The sequence below is a fragment of the Cebus imitator genome, unplaced genomic scaffold (assembly GCF_001604975.1).
Source record: "Cebus imitator isolate Cc_AM_T3 unplaced genomic scaffold, Cebus_imitator-1.0 Scaffold549, whole genome shotgun sequence".
NCBI classification, from domain to species: Eukaryota; Metazoa; Chordata; class Mammalia; order Primates; family Cebidae; genus Cebus; species Cebus imitator.
This window is the reverse complement of record NW_016107864.1, coordinates 30114-45112: the sequence shown is the minus strand read 5'-3', so window position 1 is coordinate 45112 and position 14999 is coordinate 30114.

Here is a 14999-nt window from a genome sequence, read left to right as displayed (position 1 = left end):
TCTACAGAGGATCTTGGAATCAATTCCCCACAGATTCTAAGGGAAGACCATATGTATGAAGTATATAATTTTAAATATTCACATTTCACGTGAGGAGACTGTAGCTTGAAAAGCAGCAAACTGCCCAGGGTCACACAAGATTTAAACCCACTCTACCTAAATCTATACATTAAAACTGAACTAGAACAATTTATTAAATGCGATCTTTAACACAAATCTGTGTCCCAAGTGATATACATGAAAATGTAGATAGAAGAGCTAATTTAATTTCTTTACACAAAACAGACACACACACACACATCCCTCTTGGAATTGTTTTGGAATCATTTTCTTTCTTTTTTCCTTCTACCTAAATCTGCAAAAAGAGAACTGCCTTAAACCGTTAAATTCACATTCTGATAAAATGTCTACCTCTGTATTGTTCAGTGCTCTGTCATTGTTAGTAAGAGTCTCTCTAATAACAAGGAAAAGGGTAATTAGAAAATGTTTAGGAGACCTTGATTTCTGTACATAAACACAGAATGGACTCTGCAATTCATATTTCACTTTGAGGCAACATGTTTTTGCTTGACAAAATATCCCCACGACACTCAGGGAATCCAAGTCTATTGTGAACGTCTCACATTTACTTACTATGGTTTCCAAATAAAACTTACAGCTATAAAATAAGAGTAAATAATCAAAAATTATACTGGGATTGACATTAAATTTTAGAAGTAATCACTGTACAAGAAATGAAAGAAAAGTTTGAACCTACATTCCTGAAAAATTTAGGTATCATAAGCCCAATAATTAATCCAAGTAGATTTAAATTTTAAGTCACATAATAGAAACTGAACAGCTACTTCCACATTTGCCTATGCTAGATTAGACAAGCCCTCCTCTGAAGACAACTAGAAAGGCTGAATAATTTTTTAAATTTGTTTAAGTTGTCAGAAAGCTATCTAGTCAGCCAGTACTAAGGAGACCATGATCCTGGAAAGAGAGAAAAAATAATATACTGAGGAAAGACTTTCCCTTTGAAGTATGTGACAATTCATTAAAGTTGAATTCATTGCTAAGAAGCTACAATGTTGGGACAACAGAAACACTAGGTGAGCTTTGAAAGTTTTTGAGTTCTGGGTTAATATTACATTTAAAATCTTATCAGTGAAAATCTGGGAGGAAAGAGAAGCACAGACATTTAAAGCAGATATTGATACTGTTTTATCCCTTCAGCCCTTTGCTAATTTGGAGGCATTTGCTGAAAAGCTCAGAAGTGGCTAAGAAATTGGAAAGACGAGCAGAGCTTTAGGCAGTCACACTGAATTGAAGAAAAAATAATTGTAATTGTTGATCCCCAAGAAGAAAAAGCCCCTGTGTCTCAGTCCATTTCCTATTGTTTATAACAGAATGCTCACAACTGGGTAATTTATAAAAAAGAGAGGCTTATCCTGCTTTTGATTTGGCAGGCTGAGAAGATCAAGGGCATAGCTCTGACTTCTGGTGAGGGCTTTTGTGCTGTATCTCAACACAAAAGGTGGAAAAGGAAGTGGATACATGCAAAGAGGGGAAACCTGAGAGATGTCTTGACTTTACAATCACTCACTCCTCCAAGAACTAGTCCATTCCCACGAGAATCAGTAGAATCTCAAGAACTCACTCTTGAGAGAGAGAGTGAGAGAAAGAGGAGCAACAAGCCATTCATGAGAGATCTCCCCTCAAGACCCAAACATCTCCCACTAGGCCCCACCCAATATCACCACATTGGGAATAAAATTTCAGCCCAAGTTTTATTGAGAACAAACAAACCGCTGCACATCGTAATCACTTTGAGTTTTTATTTGGGATCCCTAAAGCTACATTTTAGTTGTAAAGGCAAACTGGAAAGTGTCAGGCTCCAACAAAAATGGAAACTGCTTCAAATCCTCTCACTATCAAGCTAGCTTAAAATGGTCTTCCTCTCTTCTAACTACTATAAACAAGCAACAGCAAATTCTCTCTGGATGAACATAACATCAGATGTAGCCTAGATTACTTCTGCAATTTTTATACATGTTTTCTATCATTCAGTAGTAAATGGACACACATATAAAGCATAAAAAAAGAATAAAATGATTGATAACCAGGAAAAACAGTCAATGAAATCAATCCCATCCCAATCATTAGAATCAAGAGTGAATTTAAAAATAACTATGATTAACATATTCAAGAGAAGAGATGAAAAGTCAGATAATTTAGTTGAAAGCAGTAATTTATAAAAAAAAGAAAAGAGACATTTAAGAAACTAAACAATTAAAAATCTGAAGTAAGAACTCAACAGATGTTTCAGCTTCAGCAGAATAAACACAACTAAAATGAAGTTTAGAAAACTTAGGGAAATAGAAAATATCCAGACTGAAACATGGAAAAACACAATTTTTGAATATAGAAAAGTATAAAACACGATGAAAACATCTAATTCAGATAGTTGGAATTCCAGGGGGAGAAGAAAAAAGAGAATAGAGTAGAAATCATATTTGAAGAGACGATGATGGTGTATTTCTAAAACCAAATGGTGCAACCAGTATGAAACACACTAAGACACAGATTAATAAGTATGATGAATCCAAGCAGAATGAATATGAAGTAATTCATATCCAGGCTTATCATAGTAAAGCTGCTAGAAATTAAAGGCAAAGTTATTGAAAGTAAAATACAGGAAGTGAGAAAAAGAAGCACATTAAACCCCCAAAATGTAGAGGTCATGGAAAAGTAAAAATTTATGTAGAATTGCTTTAAAAAAGTATAGTAGAAAAAGAAAAGTCAAAATTGGTTCTTTAAAAAGACTAATAAAACTGATGAATATTTATGAACACTTGGCAAAAATAATGAAGGAAAAATGAGAAATGCACAAGCTATAAACATACATTAAAAAGTAATTGTAAAAGGACAGCCAAAAATATTGTCAAAGATGTTATGGAGATGATAAATTGAAAATTTAGATAAAACAGACAAATTCCTACATAAATATTATATAATGAAACAGAAACAGATATAATATAAAAACAGAATAATTTTGTCTCTTAAATCAATAGAAGTTTATTTGAAACCTCCCCAGAAACACAAACACACACACACACACACGGAGTCTGGCCCACCAACTTCACTAACAAATTATTCTATACCTTTAGAGAAGAAATAACACCAATACTCAACAATTTTTTTTTCAAAGCAAAGCAAAGAGAAACATTGCATTTTGTAAGTCCAGCAAAACAGTAATATCTAAATATTAAAACGGTTTCAAAAGAAAGACAAAATATAGGCCAAACTCTCATAAATATCAATGAAAAATCTCAAATAACATATTAGGAAACCATATCCAGCAATGTATAAAAATCCTAATACTATTATTGAACTTTGGTTTACCCCAGAAATGAAAACCTATTGTGGTGAAAACAGATAACAAGAAGTCTGTGTTAACAAAGTTTTCACTGTACAGTACAATATTGTTAACTATAAGCATAGTATTTCACAACAGATCTTTAGAAATTATTCATCTTGCAGAACTGAAACTTTGTATTTCTTGATTGTAGCTTCCCATTTCCCTCATCCCTCTCCCAGCCCCTGGCAACCACAATTCAATTTGTGATTCTATCAATTTGATTACTTTAGACATCTCTTACAAGTGGAATCATGAGGTATTTGTCTTCCTGTCGTTAGCAGACATTATGCCATTTCACTTAGCATAATGTTCTCAGGGTTTATCCATAGCAAAATGGTGCAACCACTATGAAAAACAGTATGTAGCTTCCTTAAAATGTTAAAAAATTAAATTACCATATGATCCAACAATCCTATTTCTGGGTATATATCCAAAATAATGAAAATCAGAATTTTGAAGAGATACATACACCCTCATGTTCACTGTAGCATTATTCACAACAATCAAGATGTAGTTATACCCTAAATGTGCATTAGTGGATGAATGGATAAAGAAAATGTGGCATATACATGTAAAGTTATTTTAGTTTTTTAAAACTGGTCAGCTTAATGCACCACATTAATAACATAATGCAGTCAATAAATTAAAGAAAACGTGACAAATTCAACATTATTCTGATAAAATGTCCTTAGCAACCTAGCAAAAAAAGAGGACTTCCTTAATCTATGCCAGAGTCTTTAAAGATAATACAACAGTAAAATGTTGAACTATTTCTTCCTGATATCTAGCACAAGTAAAAGATCTCTTACTACTTTTTTCCACTATTTTATTGAATGCTCTAGCAAGTTCAATAAGGGAAGAAAAGAAATAAAAAGGAGTAAACTGTCATTAGGCAAGAATAATGCAATTATTTACCTAGAAGATCTGAAATAATCTGTAGATATACTACAGATACACTACTACAAATAACAAAGGAATTTAGAACATCTGGTGAATACTGATTTGGCCTACATGAATACATTTAATTTCCATATATCCAAAACAAATACAAAATAAAAATTTAAATATACTACTTCAAAACCACTGAATACAAAGAAATAAATCTAAACAATATGTGAAAAATCTATTCATGCATGTAAGATAAATTATGGGAGACTTTAATTGATGAGTCATACTGTATTCATAAATTAGATGAATCAAAAATATACAGTTAATTGTCGATTATAGATGGATTGTAATCTCAGTCAATATTCCAGTGAGTTTTCTTTGGTGGGGTTGAGGTGGAGAGAATATTTACAAGTAGGTTCTAAAGTTTATAAGGAAATGTAAAAGTCTAAAAATAGCCATGATAAACTTAATAAAGAATACAGTTTATTTGAAAATGTACCATTATATATTAAGGCTTTAGAAAGTTATATATAATTTGTAGAAATAGATAAACAGACAAACAGAGTACAGTTCCACATATACAGAGACACTTAATTTCTAACAAAGGCAACACTGCAAAGTAGGAAAAAATGTTCTAATAAAAAAAGATTCTATGAATTGTATGTCTTTATGAAAAAGAGTTTTGATACTTAATCCATATCATTTACAAAACTCAATTCAAGCTAGACTGTGGACCTAAATAGGAGTGATAAAATAATAAATCTTTTAGATAATAACAAAAGCAGATATTTTCAACATTGGATAAGAAAGATTCCTCACAAAGGGTATAGAAAGAACTGCTAGAGTCAAAATTGTTAAAGGTATCTATAATATAACTAATAGCTTATTTTCATCAAAAGATAATGAGTAAAAATGTAGACCACAAATTAGAAGATCTTGTAGAGAGAGAGTGTGTGTGTGTCTGTGTGTGTGTTGTGTATACAGAGGGCAGATACAAAAATGATAGCTTATAGATAGTCTGAAAAGGACTCATTTAAAGTATATAAATAATTTATACAAATTAATATAAAATTAGAAAATGCGATAGAAAAATAAGTGATCAGGAAGCTTGAACACTTCTCACCTCACAAAATAGGATTTAAAATGACCAGTAAAAATTTTTAAAGTGGTTAACTTTAATCATTAGGAGAACACAAGCTAAAACCACTATGAATGGCACTATCATGGACAAGAATGAAAAAGTTAAAAACAATTGACAAAGTGCACTATAAAATGAAGAGCAACTGCAATTCTCAATCACTGATTTTAAGAGCATAGGTTAGTATAATCGCATTGGAAAACTATTTGGCAATATCTACTACAACCGAATATAAGCATCAATATAAGCCAGCAATTCTGGCCGTGGGTATGTTTCCAACAGAAATGCTATTAAATACACACCAAAATGCATGTAGAAGAATGTTCACTGACAGAGCAGAAACATCGCCATCTTGGACAAGCCCTTCGTTCTAAAATTCACCTTAATAAAAAAAAAACATCTTAAATTCAAAGATCATCAGCTTAATGGCTAAAGTCAGTACAACTACAAACTACAAATAACATCAGCATCAGTAAACTACAAATAACATCTGTAGACAGAAATATTCCAAACTCCTCCCCAACCAGAGACATGCTAGCCCTGAGATAAGCCTTCTCTGGGTCAGAAAGATGTCTGCCCCAACATAACCTCCCCTTCTCCCAGAGAGATTCCAACCCTAACACAAACTGCTCCACACACAGAAAGATTCCAAGCTCGTAATAACTAAAACCAATATATAATCTTAGTCTGTAAGAGAAAGCTCTCCTGACTAAAATTGGCCATGAACACCTCTCAGGTTTTATCTAAAGTAAACCTGTTTCAAACTTGCCAGCCATGTTTCATGTTTCTTTCCTCTTTCTTGAACTCTTGCATTCATAATAGCCTTTCAAATATTTCACTACTTGAAATAGCCTCATATTAATAACAACCAAAATGTTCCTTGCCAGTGGAAAGGATAATGAATTACAGTTTATGTAATATAGTAGTAGACAAAAATGAAAATGAACAAACTACTGTACATGAAGGAAAATGAATAATATAATAAACATAATACCAGGTTAAAGAAAATATATGGAAAGGAGAAGATTATACATATTCCACTTACATAAAATTTTGAAAAAGACAGTAACCCACAATATTGGAAGTTAAAACATTGGTTCCTTTTGAAGAGTGTGTTAGACTTGGAATAAGCAAGCTGGAACCTTGGGACCTTGCACACTGGAGCACTGGTAAAGTTTTATTTCTGGATCTCATTGGTTAAATTGTTAACTTCAAGCAAATTCAATGTACTACACATTTATGGTTTTTGTGCTCTTTTGATTGTATGTTATAATGCATTAAAATATCTTGATTTAAACACAAACCTTAAAGCTTCTAATTACTTAAGAAATTTATAATGTTGGCATGTAAAATTTCAGCAGCAAATTCTGCATAAAGGAGATTCATCATTAATTCATTTCATTCTTAGGAGTCTTAAAATGCTCGGGCATCTTAAAGAATATCTTGGAGTCCTTAGCTACCACTTTTTAAAAAGTCCAGTGATATCATGATAAAACTGATTATAGGTAACGTTGAGTTATGTTACCCATATTTAGGCTTAAAAATTGACATTTATAATTCTTAGAAAATCCTTTTGGAATTTGAAAATAGTGGACCAAATTCAGTCCAGTCCAAGTATATCAACATTTATTAAGCATCTACTATGTTTCAGGCTTAAGTCAAATTTGATGACAAACATATTACTTCTGTCTTAAATGAAGCTTACACTCTGGTGGAAGACTTGAAGAAAGAAACACTTGAAGAAAAGAAAGACTGTGGAAAAATATAATCTAAATACAATGGAATAAGCTGTATAACAAAGACCTATAGAAAATGAGACATGAAAAATTGGGCCCATGTCTTGAGGAAAAGTTATTTTATTTTTTACAAGTTGATATCTTGTCTCAAATCTGAAATGGCAGAGAGCTGATAATTGGTAAAATGCACATAAAGCAAGGACAGTTTTGAGAAAACTCTATTGCTGAATATAGCAAAAATATATTTACTCAAATCTGACAGGAGTAAATGCTATCATCCAGAAAAAAAATGTTCAAAGTAAAATATAAAATTCTAGGTCATATTTATATAATACAGAATAATTACAGCAATAATGTTATAAAAAGACATTGCTAATAACTGGAAAAACGGAAAGGTGCTAAAAAGTAAAATGGTCATGATTGAGACAGAAGAAATCAATTAGCAAATATGTATTAAGTGCCTGTCATATGCTGAGGATACAGTGGTAAACTGCATCCTTATATGTTGAGTTTCTTATATGCTGAGGATGCAGTGGTAAACACAACAGAAAAGTTACTGTATGGAGTCTTGAAGTTTTTGCAAAAGTTGTCAGATGTAAAAATGGAGATGGCATTTGTAGCACTGCAAATATCATGGATGAAGGCAGAGAGGCATGAATCCACACATTTTTATGTAGGAAAAATTCCAGCCACTTAATTTTCATAGAAATTTAAAACATGAACATGACACAGTCTAACTTTTACTATTTGATAGATGACTCTTCCTTGCAAATAGATTTAAAGCTTTTAGGAGACCATTTCCATAAGTCAGGTGAGAAATGATGATTTGAAACAAGGAAGTGATTATAGGGTGGAAAATAAGAAACTGAAGTATGAAATAATGTACTTATGAGGCCAAAGAGGCTAGGTTTTATGAATAATATTCCATAGAGTACGAGGATGGAAAACAAATCTACAATGACTCAGAATTTTCTGATTTGAGCTCTTAGTACCATTTACTAAAGAGAAATAGGTTTCTTGGGGAAAGTTTAGTTTTAAATATGCTAACTTTGAAACATTTGTGAAACAATCTTGTGAATATGCCACAAACATAGTCACACATATAATATGAAATGTAGAGAAGTCTGGCCTGAGATATTTAATTCAGATATTATCAATAAATCTGTATTTCGTAGAACTGGTAAAGGGAATGTGATCATCTAATGAGGATGCTGCATGTTACGAGAATTGAGAAATTCATTTGTTATAATTTTTTAGGCTGACAAAATTCCTTTTCTAGTTTGTATTGCTCCTAAATAGTTTAAATGTACTGGCTGTTCATACGTGAATGTCCAATTAGGGCATAAGTCATATCTCAGAGACAGAAAAAGAGAAAAATGTGTTTAGGGAGATGTATTGAGTAGAAAACATGAACCCGGACTATGAGAGACACACAGAGAAACAGGCAGTGCCAAATGGTTCATAGTGAACTGTAATTTCAGACCGGGGAGACTATGCAATTTGTAAAAAAAGATCCATACTGTAGTATATAATTACCAAGCATTTATGTTATAGGTTGTGTTTGGAACAAGCAGATGTGTGAGTGTGGCTTAGACCTATATATAGAGAAGCACTGAGAGGATTCAAACAAGTAAGATGGAAGAACCAACATCTTATTTGTATATTGGATCTAAGAAATGTCAGAGTCAAGTGAAGAATCACTCAGAGTTGTATTTGGGTGTGAGAAGGAGTGTTGGGAGTCACTGACTTTTGCTGCATTTGAGATAGTTGACTGCTTTCTCCTGGAAAATCACTCATCCCATGGCTTCTATAGTATCAAACTCTCCTAAGACTCCCCTCACCAGGCTGCTTCCTTCTTCTCTATCCTCCAGGTGAATCTCTTCCTACACGCCAATTTTAGATATGAATGTTTCCTAGGGCTTTGTCTTTGATATTTTTCTGTTGCACTTTTACAGTTTCCCTTTTGGATTTCATCCTATGACTCCAATTACCATTTATATCTAATGACTTCTACATATCTATTTTTAGCATTGTTATTCTTCCTGTGCTCTAGATCAAAATATTCAACAACTATTAGACAGCTTGATCTAGAGGAACCTCCAATAACACTGGCCCAAAATATCAGTACTGTGCATTTCCCCGATAGAAATGATTGCCCTTTCTATGTGCTTCTTTTTTTCAAGAAACTATTTTAGTTCCATCGTCTTAGCACTTCACTTAATTCATTGTTTGTCAATACAGCAGGTGTCTTTAATATTGAGTAAATGGAAAGAGTGAGGCAATTGTTAAAGAATAAAGACGGTGTTATATTAAGGAAGAGAAAGATATGCTGGCAATTTAAATGAGGAAGGATCTTTGGAGGTTATGCTGAGGTTTAGGCTCAAGGAGGTTAGGAGATGCAATATTTTCTGTCTTCAAGAAAATTTGAGTATTTTGGGTTAATACAATTTTGATGCAGAGAATAACTTAGAACAACCCAAAGCTATATATGAGCAAGTGGCAAATATTATAAGGTACACATGAAGAGGAGTTGAACGCTAAGGGTATTTACAGGAATATAAATAGTGACAGCAGGCTTTAAAGAAAAGACTTAAACTGAGTTTTGATGTATCTACGAGTTTTGTGTTGGCGCAAAAACAGATTTTTTCAGCTAAAGGGACTATCAGGCACAAAGGTGAAGATTTTCATGGCATGTGTAAATGGTGGTAAGAAGCCATCTTAGCCGTAGCTCCCATTGCTTCCAAACTGTGTAAAGATTCTGTCTCAAGTTTATAATTATTTGCTAGATAGGTCTATCTGGGGGCCCTATTCTCATCTGAAACTCTCTACTTAAAATAAAACTTATATTTTCTCCTTAGTTAGTTGCTCTATCTAGACTTCTCTCATGTCATCCTAACTCAAAACCTTGGACTCATTGTCCCATGTTTCTCAAACAGAGTCAAAGATTTTAACATATAATAGGCATTCTATAAATGTTGTTTGAATTAGCAACAAGGAAAAATTGGGAGTCCAATGTGGCCATGTAGAAGGTTAAATACAGGATTGAATATGGAAGTACAGAAATAACAGATGGCCATAATTGAGACTCTAAGCATTCTCACACGTAAGAGAATCATAGTATTTGGAGAGTGATAAACATCCAATGCTGGGAACTGCAGCTCTGGTTTCATGAACTCTTGGATAAAAACCCTAAGGTTAGGTATGATAGAGAACTCAGCAAGAAGGATCATTAGGATAGTCAAAGGATTTTATCCTTTACGGAAGTTGCCATCATAAAATTATTATCTTCTATTAATGATAAATTTAATGTCATGGATTTTATTATAACACTCTCAAACACTTCAGTTTACAATTCAGTGCTTTATTCTTCTAATTGAATAATTTTATAACCATGATTGATTGGGGCCCCACTCTCAGCACTTCCAGAGAAAGGGAGTGAGTTGTAAAGGGCATTATTTATTCAGTTTTCATGCATTATTTGTAAAGGTAACAAATATTTATCAGGCACCTATTATATGCCTATGGTATCGTTTGAGATACAATGAGAAGCCATTCTTTATTCACCTCTACCTCCACCACCACCCCATATACACTTGAAGTACCATGGGGGCAGGGATCATATCTTTATTATATTTATATTCCAGTGCTTAGCAAATGGTAAACACTGAGAAATTATTTATTAAATTAATGAAAGAGATTTTCAATTGTGTTGATAAATTTTGGAACGAATAAGTGCATGAGACACAATGGATCCCTCAATTCAAAGACTCCATTATTTTCAAGGTGCTATATAATGAAAATACTTTTAAAGTAAAAATTATAGTCTTGATAACTTAATGCATCTTCAAAACTTGAAGTTCATTCTTTCATTTAATTAACACCTATTTATGTATCACTGTGTGCAAGGCATTGCATTTAATGCTTATGGTCAAAAGGGGACAAGAAATGGTCATTTTGTTGAAATTACTCAGTAATTAATCTGAAGTTGTAGAAGAGCTAATTACATGAGAAATAAAAATATAATCTCTTCTGATTACCTAAGTGCTTGAAAAAATACTTGAAAGCTGTGGAAATATAGAGTAATAGGATGAAAGGTTGTATGGTAAACTAAGAACTCTACACTTTTTTGATGGGCCACCTATAATTTCATATTTGTATTTATGTAAACGTCAAGTAAATTTTACTATATGCATTTATGTAACTAGAAGGTATATACACAACATGTCATAACTTTTATTCAGTAGTACATTTACAGCATTATCTAGGAGTGCTGACTTGCAATATAACGGGTAATGTTTTCCTCCCAATATTCACTCCTGTCTTCTCCTGTTGTAAATTCATGTTTTAACTCTAGAGGGTCCACACTGGTGTCTGTCAACCAGAGTAATTAGTCTTTCTGCTTTAGCTATTAGCTTAGATAACCTTAGTCAATATATTTAGCACTTATGTTTCTCTCAGCCTAGTCAGAACTTTTGCTGGGAATTGTGGGGCACAGATATTCTCTTTCTCTCACTGGACAATAGTATATGGGGTTGTAAGACTGGTGACTGCTACAGTGATTCTTCTACAACAAGAAAAATCAGCCCAAGAATCAAGTTGAAAATATGGAGAATTACAAAGAAATGGAGCCAGAATCCTGATCACCCTATACCTTAAACCTAACCACTTTGGACTTTTTAATTACATAAACTAATAAATCCTCTTTAATGCTGAAGCCAGTCTACAATGAATTTTCTATTATTTGCATCAACAACAAAAATATTAAATGTTATAAGGAGGTGTTAAATTGACATGTGATTATTAATTTACCATTGATCAATAGGCTGCATCTTTGCATTTGATTTGCTACATTAAACATTTAATTATAAGAAAGAGACTCATTTAATATTGGAAATTGGAAAATTTTTAGCTTAATAATGCATATTATCACAGTACATGGAATGTTGTTGCTACAGTCAGATAATCAGTTACCAACAATCGTGCTGTACACATTTTAAAATATTGGAATTAATAGATAGTATTGAAAACTGACAAATTAAAATCACAATATATAAAAGAATGTAGAACTAAGATTATAAACATAATACATTTTTATTCATTCTTTCTGAAATTTTTTTTAGAGACAGGGTCTCACTCTGTTTCTCAGGCTGGAGTGCAGTAGCATAATCATAGCTCACTGTAGCCTCAAACTCCTAGCCTTATGTGATTCTCCCATTTCGGTCTCCAGAGTAGTTAGACCTACATGTGTGTCCATCTAATTGTTAATTGTTTGTAAAGATGGGGTCCTCCTATATTAGCCAGGCTGGTCTCAAACTGTCATCTGCTCACCATCAGTACTCAACCTTTCAACACAGCTTAGCAATTAGCTCATTCTTTCTCCTCCATAATTTTCTCATTTATTCATTCACCTATTCAACTGGCATTTATTTAACATATCCTGAATGCCAGTCATTGAACTTAGGTACAGTACCCACTAAATATATCTTTGATGCCATAAGAGTGAAGAAAAATGCTAATGCCAAATTTAAATAATATATTTTTTTCATTACAAATTGATGACCACAATAGAAGGGAATATAATGAAGAAACAGATTTTATCTACTCTGGGGCCAGAAAGAATTCCATGAAGAGTGAACATTTAATCTCAGCTCCAAAGATGAGTGGTAATTAACTAGGTGAAGAAGTATGCCAGTAATAATTGGCCAGATAAGTCAATATCCCATGAAGAAAAAGTATCCAATTTGAAGCTCTGTAGTAAAATAAAGCTTGACTCATTTTAAAAAGTGAAAGAAGGTTAGTACAGAGAATGTGGAGGATAATGGAACAAGACAAACTCCACATCATATGAAAGTCACAGGCCACTTTAAAGATTTTAGTTTTTGTCCTAAGAACAATGATAATACAGTGAAGTGTTGTAATCAGGCAATGAGAGGATCAGATTTATATTTTAGAAACAAGTCTCTATATACTATCAGTCTGTCTGGATTTTATTGCCTTGTATTACTGGGAAGTTGAATCAAAGTTAGTTAGCTTCACATATAATAATATCCTGGGGCTCAAATACATTTATGAGTCCCTTTAATTTAGAAGCTGAGAGGAAGCTAGATTGAATTAGTTTGGCAACTCTGGCGGGTGAATAGTTGAACAGCAGGTGTCATTATCTCATCAATGTTTCTGTTGCTGTCACTTAGCTTCATCATACTTGATTTATATTAATTCAGTAAGACAAAAGCTTGACCACATGGTCAACAAATCTATTTGAAATAAGGCACCATTCTATTTATGAATACACTATCTCTTAAACCTTAGTTTCTGCTTCCTCATTCTTCATCTTCTTAATTTGTTTAATAAGACAAAAATGCCTGAGAGTTCATCCAACTTCAAATTATTAAACCACTAATTATCTTACACCGAATACAATCTATTCTTCTGATGTGCTGATAATCTATGAGGGTTACTTCCGTGACATTCTCAACATCAAACTAATATTTCACACCTTGATCTTTCACCGTATCTACATCCCACCTTCTGTTACATCACCCTTATCATTTTCCTTCTAGGGCCTTTCTGATGGTCTGAAAAGCATGCTGAAAAAATTATATAAGGAATATGGTAAAGGAGGAGTAACAGTATGAGATCCACTCTTTATGGAGTACCCCGTGATGTATGCAAATATCCTACTTGTCCTTAGGGGATTGTTAAAGGATTATTGTATGTGCGTGTGTGTGTGTACATGTGTTTGTGTCTGTGTATTTTAGCGCTAGAAGACTGCAGGGTCTCTTAAATAAAAAGGCCTGTATCACTTGCGTAAAGGAAAATTAGAAATTCATCACAGTGTCAAATACTATGTGAGAAAGGTAGTTCAGAACTATAGATGAGAGACAATTACAGCAGGAATTATGCAGTGTTCTGTGGTTTTTGTAAGATATCGTCATGACTCATTCTGTGTCCGAGTCAATGTCTTCATCGTCTCTCTAGACCTCAGATTTTTCCATTTAAGACACATGTGTGGACTTGCTCTCAGAACTCTTGTCAGCATTTCAGTTTTTCTCATTGAATTTCCCCTTTTCCAGGATATTCAGATTTATACAATTCTCAACATCTGTTTTAAAAAGAAGTTAATTTGCTCTCATCCCCTCCTGAGTTATATTACATTTTTTTCTGTTTACTTTCAAACTTGTATTAATGGAGCACATTTCATACTTCCATTTCTATATCAATTCCTTGCCTCCTAAAAGTCATCTTCTCTTTGACACTTCCTACGAAATTGCTTTGTTAAGTGCTGACATTCTTTTTTGCAATTTACTTTTTTGTCGTTGACTGCTATTGAACCCTTTCTCTTTGAAATTTCTTCTTCTCTTAGCTTTTGTAAGCCAGTGCTGTTTGGTTTGGAAGTACTCTTCTGAAGTTTTATTCTTCCCTTTCATTTCTGGATCATATTTCCCCAACTGTCCACAAACTCATTTTTTTTTTTCTTTTGAGATGGAGTCTCACTCTTTCACCCAGGTTAGAGTGCAGTGGTGCCATCTCACCTGACTGCAACCTCCTTTCCAGGGTTCAAGCAATTCTCCTGCCTCAGCCTCTTGAGTAGCTGGAATTACAGGTGCCCACCACCTCATCAGGCACATTTTTGTATTTTTAGTAGTGACGGGGTTTCACCATGTTGGCCAGGCTGGCCTCGATCTCCTGACCTTGTGATCTGCCCACCTCAGCCTCCCAAAGGAGGTGTCACACCTGTAATTTCTTCCTAGGCTGAGATTACAGTTGTGAGCCACTGTACTGGACCTTCTTTTTGTTATTCATATTGTATGCTCTTTTTTTGAGAAAGTGGAAA